This window comes from Pinus tabuliformis, chromosome 7 (assembly GCF_031772625.1).
Source record: "Pinus tabuliformis cultivar Carrire ecotype Pingquan chromosome 7, CPIR1, whole genome shotgun sequence".
In the NCBI taxonomy this organism is placed as follows: Eukaryota; Viridiplantae; Streptophyta; class Pinopsida; order Pinales; family Pinaceae; genus Pinus; species Pinus tabuliformis.
The window spans coordinates 745,076,654-745,093,052 of record NC_142293.1 but is presented as its reverse complement, the minus strand read 5'-3'; the positions used below and the strand labels follow the sequence as shown (position 1 = coordinate 745,093,052).

At 38.3% G+C, this 16,399-nt stretch overlaps 1 pseudogene; it reads left to right on the top strand.

Moving 5' to 3' along the window:
- Positions 1 to 265: 265 nt before the first annotated feature.
- LOC149249688 (putative DEAD-box ATP-dependent RNA helicase 29) lies at positions 266 to 16,085 on the top strand (annotated as a pseudogene).
- Positions 16,086 to 16,399: the final 314 nt, after the last annotated feature.

The window sequence follows — 16,399 nt, the reverse complement described above, 5'->3', positions numbered from 1 at the left end:
CTTATATGGGGCAACGGGATGACATTGGTAGTGTTTTCTTTGTATGCGTTGAGGATTACATATGATCGTCAACATTCATTATTCTCTGTATGTTGGTTGTACCTCATCTCTTTGGGTGATTTCCTAGCCAAGTCTATCATTTCCTTCTCTAATCCCGAAGTGGATAAGGGCACTGTGACTCTCGATATGGCGTAAACACCCAAAGCTTCTTTTCTGCAGGTTGAAGGAGGTCCCTTGATTGAATCCCAATCCTGGTTTTATCGCCATGGAGTTAGACAAGATGAAAAACCTCAAGGTGAACTCTGTCACACAATTGAAATTATAGGAGAAGCTCAAGAAGAAAGCCAAGTTGGGAGGGTTCGAGCCCCTGGGATTGGGTCCCCCGGTTTTCCGAGGAGTGAAATGAAAGGGTTATCGATTTTTTTATCCCCATTAAGTGCAAGATGATGCCCCTTATTATGGATAAACTAGATGTCCTGGCCATGGCCTGCATGAGGCTGGTAAAATAACGACCTTTCTTGTCACCATGCTCAAGAAATTAAGGGAGAATTATGTAAGCGTTTACATTAGGGCTCTAATTTTGTTGCCAACTACGCAACTCACACTTCATATGTTTAAGTTTTCTAAAGAGCTTGGTCGCTACATAGGCCAGTGATGAATTCTAGTTATGCTTTTTAGAGTTTTATGTATGAATTGCAGTGGTTGCTTTTAGTGACATTGGGGTTAATCCTCACGTTTTAAGTTTGTTAACTCAGGGATTTTTCTTTTGTGTAGACATTCAGACTACTTTGCTTGTTGGTGGTGACAACGTGGAGACTCAATTTGAAGAACTAGAAAAAGTCCAAATGTTATTATCGCAACTCTTGGTCGTCTCACACATTATCTTACCAAGGTAGAAGAAATGTCTTTGAAAACTGTGGAATATGTTGTTGTTAATGAGGCATACCGTTTATTTGAGATGGGTTTTGTAGACCAATTGTGAAAAATACTTGTTTTTAGGTCCCTATAATACTAGTGTAGCCACCTTATTGTTTTTTTTTTTTTTTTACAAGAACAGTTATGATGCTTTGTATTAATCTTGGGCAAAATGCCAAATTCTGATTACATTTTGAGCGTCTTTGTCCTGCTGCATTTCTTTGCTAAGGCTGTAGCTGAAGCTTACAATTTTCTTCTTAAGATAGACCCCCATTGAGTTAATTTCAGAGGTTTCCCCCCACTTGTAAATACAAACAAATTGATTTAGTAGCAGACAGTAGAACATGACAGCAGTTTATTTATGGAATAGGCTCCCATGATTCTTCATCCTCTTTCTTTTTGATCCCAACAGAAAGAAGGACAACTTTATTGGCTTCAATATCCGCCTTTTTATTATGGATTCTCAACACGTGATAGTACTTCAAATCCTGGAAGCTTTTTTCCATATCTTTGATCCTGATAATCAACCTTGCTAGATTGAGGTCCTGTACAGGGGTGTTGGTAACCATTGCATTTATAATGACTTGAGAGTCGCCTATGACGATTGCTTCATTTATGCCCAGTTCTTTGAGGGTCTTGAGACCTTGGAAGAGGGCCAAGGCTTCAGCTTGGATGCTGGTAGTGTAATCTAGTCCCCAAGCGTAAGAGTGAATTTTTTCCCCTGATTGTTTTAGGACAACACCTCCTGCACCTGCTTTGCCCGGATTTCCCTTAGCTGCTCCATCAAAGAAAAGGAAGTGTCTTGCTTGCGATTTTAGCCACTCTTGAAAGTCATTCTCAGATTTTCTTATTTACCATTCTTTGAAGATGAGGGCTTTTTTGACTGCTGGCTGAAATTGGAGTTCTAGCGTTGATCCCCATGCTATTTCCTGCTGTTTGAGATTGGTGTCGTCTTTTATATCCATCAGGCATTCCTTTATATGGATTTTTATCTTGGCTTCCAAGACTTTGTGACTCTGCTTTGTGTCTCTAAAGATTCTTTTGTTACGCTCTATCCATAGCTGCCAACACATGATTTTTAGGAGGACAGCCCATGTTGCCTTGATAATTAGATTTTTAGAGGGAGGACCTGGAAATCTGATTGACCATTTAGCGAAAAGATCACAAGGGGAGCAAGGACAGTGAAATTTGGGTCCAGGTCGTGAGTAAAATATGACCAAATCTGCCTGGAGAAACTACATTCTAGCATTAGATGGGTTGCTGTCTCAACACTTTCATTACACAGTGGGCACATGGAAGGGCCGTGAAATCCTTTTTTCTCCAGATTATCAAACATTAATATTTTCCCGTGACAGAGGACCCAGGTGAAGAAGTCGACCTTGGGCCATGAGGGCTGATGCCATACGCCTTGCCACAGAGCTGGGTTCTGAGGGACGTGAGGTTTCTCATTCAATTTGGCGTATCCCTGTGCGACTGCGTAACCTTTGATTTTTGGTCCCCAACCCAACTCGTCTCTCTTCCTCGAATGCGTGGGAGCAAGTCCTTGGAGGGCGTCTAACAGCATGCTCCACTTAGCTTTCAGGTTGTCCAACAGTGCAGTGTATTGATGGAGGCTCTGGCTTCTATTGGCTCTTTGTTCATGATTTTGTCCGACCAGATGCTGATTTTTTTACCGTTGCCTGGTATCCAGTAGGAGTGATCGATGATTAGAGAAGCGACTCTGTCATAAATTTTGAGGAATGTCGAATTAGTCAGGTGAATCACATTTGTTAAGCATCTAAGTCTTGGACCTCTGAAATATTTTTTCCAGATCATCTTTTGAGCCCAACCAGGGTTGGGGGCGATGATCCTCCACACGGTTTTTGCAGCCATTGCTACATTTTGCTGACGAAGGTTCTTAAAATTTAGGCCACCTTCCCACAGCGGCTTGGATATGTTGTCCCAGCTGACAAGAGGGATATTTTTTTCATTTTGTTTCCCTCCCTTCCAAAAAAATCTCCTTATGTAATCCTCCATTTTGTTTAATATAGATGCCGGAGCGAGGAGACCTGCAAATTGGAATAGGGGCAAGCTATTGAGAACAAACTTTATTAAGATTGTTTTGCCTGCAGCATTCAGCCAGGAATAACCCCAGGCTTGAATCTTTGCCTTGAAATTTTCTAACAGCGGAAGCCAATCTTTGCTGGTTGGTCTCTTTTGAGATATTGGAAGGCCCAGGTATTTGAAGGACGACTAGGTGGAGGAAGCTTCGAAACCCAAGCATCTGGATAAGGCAGATAACAGTCTAGGCGGAGTGTTCCAATTGAAAATGTGGCATTTGCTTTTGTTTACAACACTGCCTGAAGCTTCACTAAATTCGTCCAGTACCTCTTTAAACTTTGTGGCAGAGGGAACAGTGGCAGGACCTAACAACAATGTGTCATCTGCAAATAAAGCATGATTGATATTTTTGGTTCCTCTTGCAATGCGCAGACCATTGATCTCTTGTTCCTGCAACTTTTTATCTAGCAGAAAGCTAAGGGCTGAGGCCTGGATGACAAAGAGCAGGGGGGGATAGAGGACATCCCTGCTGAGTCCTCTCGAGGCTTTAAAGAAGTCAGTCTCGAGATGCAAGCCCGGATCCAATTAATGAAGTTTGTTCCAAAACCTAGCTCACACATGTCATTCAAAAGGAAGCTATGATTGACTTGATCAAAAGCATTTGCTAAATCAAGTTTGATCACCATACCTTGTTCTTTTCGGAGTTGGCTCGAGTGTATTGCTTCCTGGACCAGAAGAAAGTTGTCCACGATCTGCCTCCCATGTATGAAGCCTCCTTGATTCTCTGGAATTATTTTGGGGAGGATAAACTTCAGTCTATTTGCAATTACTTTGGTGATCAGTTTGTACCCTGTATTACATAGAGAAATCGGCCGAAATCTGTTGAAGTTGTTGGCCCCTTTTTCTTTGGGTATGAGTGCTAAAAACGCAGAATTGGTACTGCCTTCGATTTTTTGAATGTTTTGGGATTTTTGTACCATTTTGAGAAGATCTTTTTCAATAATTGGCCAGCACATTTGGAGGAATCTAGCAGAGAAACCATCCGGCCCAGGGGCCTTGTCCGGATCCATGTCGAAGAGCGCCTTTTTCACCTCATCTTTAGTGACTTTGGTCTCCAAAGATTCATTGATTCGCTGAGAAATTACTGAGGGTATATTATGTAATATCTCCGGAAAATGACTTGGGTCTTTGTCTTCACTATATAAATTCTGAAAGTGAGTGAACGCAGCTCTCTTTATATGCTCGAAGTCCTTATGGATATCTCCCTCCTCTTTAATTTCTGAGATAGTATTGAAGCATTTCCTTGCCTGGGCTTGTTTGTGGAAATAAGTTGTGTTCCTATCCCCTGCTTGTAGCCAGAGATTCCGAGATTTCATTCTCCAATACTCTTCTTCATCTAAACATGCCTTGTGGTATTGCTGTTGTAGGAGGGTTTCTTGTTCTAATGAGTCCTTTGTGAGTATTACGTTTTCCATACTATTTTGGTGAGAAGTAAGAGCCTCTTTAATGGTTTTCCTTTTTTTGATTGGGTTGGGCAGCGTTTTGGCCCATCTTTTTAGGACTCTTTTCATCCTTCTGAGTTTTTCCTCCCAAATATAGAATGGCGATCCATTGACCGGATGATTCCAACATTCCTTAACTGTTTGCATGAATTCATTCTCCTTTACCCAAAGAGGGCTGAACCTAAATGGGATGGGGCCCAGATCATGATGTGCTAACAAGTCTAACATTATGGGCTTATGATCAGAGATGCTGTTGGCAAGTATATACATTCTAGGCTCTAATCCTAGCAGCAGAAAGGAACTTTGAATGATAAACATATCTAACCTAGCAGCAATGTGGCCAGGGCCCATTATTTTATTAGACCAAGAGTACTTACCTGAAGAGGGTTTAATGTCTAGCAGATCCCAGTCTTGCACTATGTCCTCCACCCATTCTCTAGCTGGGTCTCTAACTATGCTGCCTCCCCTTTTTTCTGATGGATGTAGGGTAAGATTGAGATCGCCAGCAATTATTATGTTTTCCAGAGAGTCCCAACAATCTTTTTTTTCCCCAACATTAACTGGAGAGTAAATGTTGAAGAGGCAGAACGTTTGCTTAGTATCCAAATTCTGCATTTTTAGCATCAACCAGTGGGTATTCCTGGCCTCTAGTTGAACTGTAAATTTATTGGGATTCCAAAGAGTACCTATTCCTCCTGAGGCGCCTCGGGCGGAGATTGCTCTTGCTTCGCTTTTATTCCAAATTTTCTTGCTTGTTTGGAGGAAGACTATGTCTTCCAGCTTTGTCTCCTGGACGAGAAGGAGATCTGGGGTTTCTGTCCTGATTAGGCTTCTGGTAGCTTCTTCTTTCATTTTGCTCCCCATCCCTCTACAGTTCCAGGAGATGACCTTCATTATTTATGCTTTAGGTGAGCTCCCTTGGAGCCTTGGGGCGGATTTTTCAATATCTTTGGCTTTGAAGCTAGCATTTTTTCCAAGGTTGGCTGGCTTCCCTGGATTTTTTCTTTGTATGTCTCCTGTTCCCTTTTTCCCTGTCTGTTTTCTGGCCTCTTGTTGATCTTCTTACCGAGGTGTGGGATTCTCCTATTTCTCCTTCCTCTTCTGATTCTTCCGTTTCTTGCTCTTCTTCTTCTTCTTCCATAAACATGCCTGTTAGGCTTGGTCCTTTGAGAGAGGCCGAAGGAGCTTCTTCCTCGTCCTCTTGGGCTGTGAGTTTGAGGTTTTCCACTTCTTTGGGGGAAACTGGAGGTGTGCTTTTCCTTGAGGATTCTGGCTTTTGGATCTCTACCTCTGGAGTGCCTTCTGTCGGTTGGCTTAAAAGGATGAATTTGTTTTCTTGCGCCTTTTTGATAGGAGGCTTCTGGGCATTAATCTGAGAATTGCCTTTGCCGGATGGTCCACCTTGTTTCTGTCCCCTGTGATTGGTTCTAGCTCTTTTTACTTGATTCCAGCCCTCTTCATTTCTTTTCTCTGGCTCTGGATTAGTCGGGCAGTTTCTAGCGAAGTGCCCATACACGTGGCATTTCCTGCATTTGAATGGCAGCTGTTCATAATCCAAGATCTGGACATGGGACCAGCTGCCGACTTTGATTTTGATTGCTTCTGGTAAACCCTCCTCTAGATCTACCTCCACACAGATCCTGGCACAATCGTACTGATCTTTGTTGCTTGCCCGATCTATGAATTTCCCGAGGGAGTTGCCAATGTGTTTCAAGGAGTCCCAGTTCGAGCAGTGAACCAACAGATTTGGTAGACGAACCCGTACTGGAATAGCCTTGGGAGCATCTACCGTTGGATCGAAATCCGGGGTCCATTTGTTCAGGTAGATGCCCTGAGGACCCATGAAATACGGCCCATTTCGAAAGATCAGGTCTTTGTCCTCTCTGGAGGTAAATTCAAAAAGAAAAAATCCTCTTCCTAGAAAATAAGAAGTAACGCTTTGACTGATCAGAGGCGCCCAGTTCCTATTAACCCCTTGCTCTGTAGTTTTCGGGGAGGGCCAAAGTCCTGTGAATTGGCCTATAAGACCCCAATCCGCCAATGAAAAGGCTACTTGCATGGGAGTCTCCGGAGGCAAAGAGATCTCAGGAATTTCATCTAGTTTCTTGACGAATTTGGAGGCTTCGTTTCTTTTTTTCGGAGGCAAACCTGCCAGGAGATGGTTAAATGCGTCTACAACAGGACTGGAGGGTGGATCTTGGCCCTGAGACTCCATTGATGCCAGTCGCCACATGGGCAGTGCAGCAGGGGCCACACCCTGGCCAGGAGAATAGCTAAAAGCCTTAGATCCGATCAGATCTAATTCAAGAGGCCCGCAGGTTGCAGGATCAGCGAACAGCGAGGATCGCAGGCTTAGAGCCCACGGAGGGCGGGTCTTGAGAGGAGCCGAGGCTCACAATGCAGGCTTGATCGCCGTGGACGCCCAATCTATCGAGTCGACTTAGTGTAGCCACCTTATTGTTATTGTTAGTGTAGCCCCCTATTGTTATTTTTGTGCCCCATATAAGAACACTATTGTTATTGTTGTGCCCCATAGAAGGACACTGTTGTTATTGTTGTGCCCTTACATCATTATTGTTATGTAGGCTCTGATTATATTGTGACCCCTTATACTCCTATATATACCAAGGAGGTCTCGTCATTTGTATCATCAAAGAATTGTTCATTTATGTAATATAAAGGAGATTTCCCCCTCGAAGAGGATAATTTTTAAGTCATTGATCTATATTTTCTTTTGTTTTGTGAGTTGGTTGCATAACATTTAGTATCAGAGCTTTGGATTCTAGGGTTTCACTACTTCAAACAAATCATCTTGTCATTTTTGCTATAACTTTTCTTTTATGCGGCTTCAGAAGCTCAAATTACAACCACACGAAAATTAAATATTGGTGAACTTTGTGTACGAATTTCAGATCTTCATTCGCTATATTTTCAGAGATATGATTCGAGGAAGTTAGGCTTTTTGCAAGCTCCAGAATTCCATATCAAACAGATGACCTAGGGAAAATCATCATAAATTTCTCTTCGAGCATCGGATTTGAATTTCGCAAAAAGTGACTGAAATTGCACAAAATTTATTTTTTCATGTGCCATTTTCAGGGAAGAAGGTTGAAAAAGTGACACGTGACACTTCATACAAGTTCGCTTTACTAAACCAATCTATAATCAGGTCATTGTGGGCGATTGGGCATAAATCTTTCTTGAAGAATCCAATCTCAGTCTAACTTGTGGGGTTGGAAATAAGACTCATAGTGCTACCTCATGATGAAATTTTAGACCTTGGAGATACTAAATTACAGAGATAAAACAGTTTCAATATCAAGCTCCTAAAACGTAAGAAAAAAGTGTGTATTTTTTTAAAGTTTGCATAACTTTTGTTTTAAAAAACAATTTGAAGTGGTTCAAAGGGCAAAGTGAAGCATATATATCATTGTGTGATTCCAAAATTCCTCGAAACAAAAAATAGACACACCTAGTAAGTAACCAGAAAGCTCTTCTATGAAGCATGAAGAAGATAATATAAAGATACTTATATTTATGTCCAACTAATGATCACAAAGTAGGTCAAAGGGACTATTGAGTATAATGATGTCTATACAAAGCAGGAGAACCAAATGGTCTCCTATAAAAGATACAATGCATGAATTAAATCAACATTTGGCCCTAGCGGAGAAGATCCAGGAGCTAATAGGTCTGAGGATCAAACCCATCTCTCCTAACATCTGAGGCTGAATGGATAACATTGAAGAAACTCAACAAAGTCTGTTGGCCCGATGAAGAGCCATTGGAAAGTGTGGATTGTCCACTAAATTGTTTAAGGGGGGGTTAGCGCATTGCTGAATGCTGGAGGACCTAGTTCGTATTCGTGATATATCAAAATTATGAGACCAAGTGCAACAAATTTCACTTTCGCAAAGAGTAACCAAATATGAACTCAAAGCTAAGATGCATGGTTTGAAATATGACATGGAAGCAATAATGAATGCTAATATGGAAGGTTTGAAGGATGGTTTAAACACAAAAATGAAAAGGGACCTCAAAGGTTTGAAGGAAGGTTTGGCAAATTTGCTATAGGAAAAGCTTCCTAGTGGGGACAAGGTACTCCAAGAAAATCATGATGAGGATAAAAGGGATAAAAATTATGATTTTAGAGACTACCATAGTGGGTTGAAGACTAACCACATTCCAAATGTCGATATGAGGAAGCTTAATGGCAACGATATGGTGACATGGATACTATAGATGGAGCAATTATTTAATCTACATGATGTGTCAAACACACAAAATGTACACATTTCATATTTATATTTAGAACAAAATCAATTTGTGTGGTATCGATAACTTTGTTCTCGTAAATAAATTATCACTTGGAAAAATTTTTGCAGAAGAATTGGTAGCATATTATGAGGGTACAAAGAGCAACACCTTCTTTAGCCAATTGATAAATATAAAACAAAAGGGTTCAATGGTAGAGAACATTGAGGATTTCCAAAGATTTAATATCAAGGTAAATGATATTCCAAAGGGGCATATGAATGATGTCTTCATAGGGACTTTAAAGGATAACATCCAACTTGAGGTTTGCCTTTGGGAAACTGATTCATGGAGAAGGAATTCAAGGTGGCCAGAAAAGTTGAAAGCAAATTATGGCAACAAGGAAGTCTACCACTCACAACTATAAAGATGGGAATATTTCTGCTACTAGCCTTCCTCAACCTACAAGGTTGACACCACAAAAATTGGAGGAAAAAAGAGCAAAAGGGCTTTGTTATAGTTGTGATAGAAAATACACTAAAGGTCATAAGTGTGCTAAGAATAGATTATTTTACATAGATTGCAAAGAGGAGGAAGAAAAGGAACAAGAAGCATCAAAAGAATAGGATATACACCAAGAACCAACCCCCAAAAAAGAAGAAATGAATCCAAAGATATCTTGTAATTCATTGGCGGGAATTACCACTCCTAAAACTCTCAAGATAGAAGGATATATCAAGAAGAAAAAGGTGATAGTGTTGATTGATTCAGGTAGTACCCATAATTTTATTCATTGTAAGATAGCCAAGGAATTGAATTGCTTTCTATATCCAGCACGAGAGTGTCAAGTGATGGTTGCAAATGGAGGAACTATAAATTACTCTAAAAAGTTCCACAATATCAAGCTAACCATGGGAGAATATGTATTGAATAGTCCAATGATTTCCATTCCAATGTGTGGTATTGATATTGTACTAGGATTCCAATGGTTACAATCTTTGGGGACGATAACTTTTAATTTTCAAGAACTTTTCTTGTTTTTTTTTTGGGAATGAAAGGAAATTGAATTAAGATCTCGGGTTTGTTACAACCTTTATCCATTCCAAGTCAGCGTTAGGAGGAGGTCTCGATGGATTTTATCACAAGTTTACCCCCAACTCTAAAGGAAAGAGTGTCATCATGGTGGTAGTTGATAGACTTACCAAGTATGTACACTTTTGTGCACTATCCCATGCTTTTAAAGCCAATACAGTTGTTACTACATTTATGGAAACAATTCAAAAGCTACATGGAAACTCGAAGATTATTGTAAGTCACAAAGATCCCATTTTCACTGGAAATTTTTGAATGTAAATATTTTCTTGTCTTGGTACGCAATTAGCTCATATCTCATCTTATCATCCTCAATCTGAGGGGCAAGAAAAGATAGTGAACAAATGTTTGGAAGGATATCTCTGTCGCTTTGTATCTGACAAACAGACACAATGGGTTAAGTGGTTACCTCTGGCTCAATGGTGGTATAACCCTTCCTTCCATACTACAACAAAAATGATGCCATTGATGGCACTTTATGGATATCATCCATTGTCCATCACATCACCTTTAACAGAAAATTATAAGGTTAAAGTAGTGGAAGATCACATGGAGAATCAACAACAAGTTCTCCATCTCTTAAAAGATAGCATCACTCTGGTGCAAAATCAAATGAAACAACAGGCATATAAGCATTGTAGTGAAATAAGTTTTGATGTAGGTGATTGGGTAATTTTACGGCTATAACCATACAAACAAATGTCCCTCAAGCAAGCTAATAAGGATAATAAATTATCACCCAAGTACTATGGTCCTTACAAGGTGTTGAATAAGATTGGTTGATCTAGGTGGATGTTGGTGGCCACCCCCCTATCCCACTTGGACCCCCACAACTGTCTCTTTCAGTTTTTCAGTTTCCTTAGTTGTATCACAGTTTACTATTTTTAGCATTTTTTCGGGTCCTGAACTTCTAGAGCTGTTTTGAGGCCCTAAACGACATTTTTTGGGAAAACTGGGAGCAACATGTCCATGGACTGATGGAATGCGAATTGGAGTTGCCTGCATCTTCCCTAGTACACATGTTTTCCATGTTTCATGCTTAAATAAAGTTATTGGTGACAAGTTCCCAGTTCAAACTATATTGCTAAAACTTGACGAAGAAGGAAAAATCATATTGGAGCCTGAAGCAGTCATGGAAACAAGAACCCGATAGCTACGGAATCAATCAATTTCAGAGTATCTCATTAAGTGGAAGAACTCACCCTCTAAAGATTCCACATGGGAGGATGAAAATTTTACACAAAAGCATCCAGAACTACTCAAGCATTGAGGACAACACTTTTTTGAAGGAGAGGTGCATGTTAGGTCCCTATAATACTAGTGTTTCCCCTTATTGTTATTGTTAGTGTAGCCCCCTATTGTTATTGTTGGGCCCCATAGAAGCACACTATTGTTATTGTTGTGCCCTTAAATTATTATTGTTATGTAGACTCTGAATATATTGTGACCCCTTAGACTCCTATATATACCAAGGAGTTCTTGTCGTTTGTATCATCCAATAATCGTTCATTTATGTAATGTAAAGGAGGTTTCCTCCTCAAAGAGGATGATCTTTAAGTCGTTGATCTATATTTTCTTCTATTTTGTGAGTTGGTTGCATAACACTTGACCAATTGAGTGATATCGCCAGGCTTTGCTTTTTAGTGCAACTCTAACTTGGTTGCTCACTGAATTTGCAGAGGCGGGGCTTTGGGATCCTCAAATTGTATGAATTTATTTAGAGACTAATATTAGCCCCAATCTCAAACTCACATTCTTTACCATGCGACCTTGTATTGTCCCTTCTTGGTGAGATAACTTTGATTACACTTGGAGAGGGTGATTTTGATGTAGTGATATAAAGATTATGCATGTTAGACTTACGTATATGCATGTATGCTATAGACCTGGTTTATGTCACACAATTGCTATGTGCTTACGATAAAGATTGATTTTGGTTAAGTGCATATTATCGATGTTTTCTCTTGGTATCCTAGTTTGGACATAGGTGTATGACATGGATGGTGATTCACGATTAAGACACATAGATCCATGGATGATCATGGTTATGTGGAACATATGGTTAATTATTATTTATGGATGATATATGATTTGTATGATTATATGCATAATCTTGTTCTAAGCAGGATGTGGCAGGGAACCTGGTTATTTGCAAACAAGGATGCTCAAATTATAAATGACTGTGGAAGTAATGATACATGATTTGTGTGATTATATATGCTTAATATTGTATTGAGCAAGATGTGGCAGGGGACATGGTTATTTGCAAACAAGGATGCTCAATTTATAAATGACCGTGGAAGTCATGATACATGATTTTATGATTATATATGCTTAATTTTGTATTGAGCAGCATGTGACAAGGGACGTGGTTATTTGCAAACAAGGATGTTAAAATTATAAATGGTTGTGGAAGTTATTTCTCTAGAACCAAAATGACCATGGAAGTCATGCACAATCTTTGGTAAATTGTGAATAAGTTAATTACGAAATTCATTTGATTCCCTTGATCTATGAGATTATGATGTGTGCATGTCTTGGAACAAGGCCTTACCAATGAACCATCAGATGGGTATGAGCTCACAATCAGCACCTTAAGGTGAAGTGTGAAGTTTCAAAGTAGAGTAGATGATAAGCCATGGAAATTAGGGTTTGGAGTCCTAAATCCATGAAAGATAAAGATGTGGAGTCTTGGATCTATAATAAAACGATTGGGACGTAGAGTCCTAAATATTTAAAAGATCAAGGTGTGGAATCTTGGATTCTTGGAGTAGATTGGGCGCAGAGTCCTCAATCTACTAAGACACAGAGATGTATGCAATAGAGATACATAATCCCTGTTCTCTAGAAGAAAATACCACTCATGGGCAGCTCAATGATGAATTTCCTTAATAAAATCTCATTTCTGACAATTTTGGAGTGACTTTCTAAAAATAGAAAGTCATGTCTATCATTTCAAGTATGACTTTCCAAAAATAGTAATTCACCTTCAATCAATGGGTAATCAAGTATAGTTGAAGGAAAATCACTTAACTTATCATTAATCGATCATAATAGTTCAATCTCAACTTAATCCTCAATATTATTAATATTATTATTATCGTTTATGATACTATGATATTATTATTAAAAGAGAATTACAAGTCACCTTCATCTCCTCAATCACTTCACACCTCTGTCCTTGATGATTCTCATGGATCTATGTAACTCTCTCTCTCTTTTAATAATACATTACACTCTTTTTTATGCACTCATCAAATAATGGAATATTCCTCTTACATTCATCAAAGAGATGTCATAAAATATTCCTCTTACACTCTCTTTAATGCATATGTTACACTCTCCTTAACTTAGGCATATATACCACTCCTTAATGGCATGTGTTACACTCCTCTAAATGGAATCCAAGGCATGCATATTACTCCTCCTTTATGAAAATAATGTGTTGCTCCTTCTGTATACATGTCTCATGTATTCTCACTTGGGGGAGGGAGGTGCATTGCAATACCAAGAATTGGAGAGACTTTAAGAGGATTGTGAGAGGGTGAGTCTTGGAGAGTAGCTAAATGTTGTCGAAATGAATCTAAAATTCCTAAACTAAATTAATAAGTAGTTCTACCTGGTGGAGTTTTCCATGAATGGTATTAAGAGGAAGTGAAACTTATCTTCCTCGGTTTGCCTTGTATATCTCTCTACTGCTATATTTTGGTACTGCTTGTGAGCTCTTACAACTCGGGGGTTCCAGGGGGAGAAGTTCTCCCTGGATATGGTTGGGTGGAAAACCAGATGGTTCACAATGAGTTGGTAAGGATATTGGAGCTGGAGAATACTCTCATATTTTTGGATATATATATTGTCAGGAATATCTATCAATGCTCTTGAAATTTTGGTTTCTTATTACATTTTAAAGTGTTGTGGAGAATTTAAATTTATTGGAAATTGCTAATTTAAATTATTACAAAATTATGAATATTCAGAAAGTTATTTCTGAGCTAACCAACAATGACTTAACAGTTTCATGGCAGCTATGTATGAGAATGTACATGCAGGGGGGTTAAAACAAGGATGTGTTGCCAAAGTTTTTAAGTTCAGTTTATAACGATTTTTTGTCCATAGCAGGTTGCCATGAGTTTGATGAAAATATCATATTAGCATAAATTTGGGTTTTATTTCTCCATGTACAGTTGTAGATGAAGTTTGCACACTAAGTGTTTGATAAAAGTGATAAATGAGATAGTAGGAATTTTTGTTGTTGTTGTTTTAAAGAATCAAATTTCTAGGAATAGTTGTTGCGATTAAGCTCAACATTAGGGGGTCTCCGTACCTTAAGGCCATGTAACCCCCAATTTGATTCCCAAAATCAAGTTTTCAAACTCCGATTCTTTGATATGGGTGATTTTGCAGATTTGTTGTTGCCTGTATGGATTGTCTATTGTTTGGTTTTGCTTATTTTCTTTTGGATTTACCTGGTGATCTATATTGATGACACTAACCTAGTTCATGCACTTTTAAATTGTTGTTTTAAAGTCTCAATGGTTGTAGATTGCATGCCATCAAAGTGTTTGTCAAAAGGCCTCAATGGCTGTAGATTGCATACATGAAAAGTGTTTGTCAAAAGGCCTCAATGGATGTAGATTGCATGCTTGTAAAGTGTTTTTCAAAAGGCCTCAATGGCTGTAGATTGCATGCTTGCAAAGTATTTTTCAAAAGGGCTCATTGGCTTTAGCTTTTATGCATATAAATTGTTAGAGTAAATGTCTTACTGATTGTAACTTTTATGTACTAGAAATTTATGAATAGATTATTTAATAGATGTAACTTCCTATGTTTGCAAGATTTTGTACGTGTGAAAATGAGTTTAATAAGTTGTTGAAGTGTGAATAGAGGATAAGATAATTGTTATTATATGAAGATATCATGACAAAACAGGTTTTTGTTGGAAACGATTTTACAATAACCAATTATGTAAGATTTAAATAATTGTGCAAGTGAGCATAATAAGTTGTCCAAACTACATGTATTCATGGGTGTAGTCTTATGATTGAGTAATTGTAGCAAACAACTAATTGTGCCTAATTTTGGCAATTCCATTGTTTTAATTGGTACTTTTTGAAGAATAATATGCTTCTGAATTTGTAACAGTAACTACTCTTGTTGTAACATTCATTATACGAGTCTCATGATTGAAGTAATGCCATTCTGCAAATAATTATTTTTCCTTAATATTTGGGAATAATAAGTTTTAGTTGATGAATTTGGAAACATTGTTGGGTCAATATCTTTTGTGATTCTATTTCTCCATTTCATAAACATATCATTATATTTTCTGATGAAGATATGCATATTCCTCCTTCATTTACCTTGTTATAGGTAGATTAAAAAGCATGCCCTCATATGTAATTTTTGTAATAGAAACAAGCTATTTTAGGTTCCTATGGCATACTTTGTGGTTATGATGTAAAGAGTCAATAAGTGGAACATATTTATCATAATATGGGGGGGTCAAATAGGTTGATTAAGCTTAATTCTCACACATGGCATTATGATGGAATTTATTTCGAGTCTTACTTAGAACTCACGTATAAGTATGAAAAGAGCACATGCTATCTTCTTTTAAACTTGAGGAGAAATGTGTTTTGGAATTGGTTTTAAGGGAAAGTTATCCCTAAATTATTATGTTATATTCTTATATTGAAATAGATGAAGGAACATGATTTCATGATAACCAAGTTAGTCATATTATGAGTAATGTTACAAAAAAAAATGAGTGACAGTGCTCAACGTAACCTTTACTTCTATACACTCTTGATGGTTGGTAAGGTGGGACCTTATAGACCTACAGAGAAATGTGTTGCATTGCTCCATCTAGTGAGAAAGCATATTGGTTTGGATCAACAAACATTATTTTTTGTCACAACAAAGCATCACGTAGAATTCCTCAATGGATTGTTTAAGAAAGAAGGGGTAGATATGTCTATTGTTTATGGGAACATAAAGTTTCCCACAAAATTCATCTTGCAACATTTAGAGCAAGGAATACAATATTAATTCTTGTAATTGATGTTTCTACTAGGGGATTAACATTCCTCTGCTGGATAATGCAATGAATTATGATTTTCCTCCAAAACCTAAACTTTTTTTCATAGAGTGGGGCATGCTGCTCGTGCTGACCAAACTAGCACAAATTATTTGTTTGTCACATCAAAAGACATGCCATATCAATTGGATTTGCATTTGTTTCTATCAAAACCTATTTGACCGATTCCAACCGAAGAGGATTGAAAATAAGCCTCTTCGAGGGAGCAACCTCATTTACATTACACAAATGAACAATTCTTGGATGATTCAAATGACAAAACCTCATTTCTATATATAGGAGTATAAGGGGTCACAATATAATTAGAGGCGACATAACAATAATAATGTAAGGGCACAATAACAATAGTGGGCTTCTATGGGGCACAATAATAATAATATGGGGACAACATGGGCACAAAAATAACAACAAGGGGCTACTATGACAATAATAATAAGGGGATACACTAGTATTATAGGGACTTAACATGTCCCTCTCCTTCAAAAAAGTGTTGTCCTCA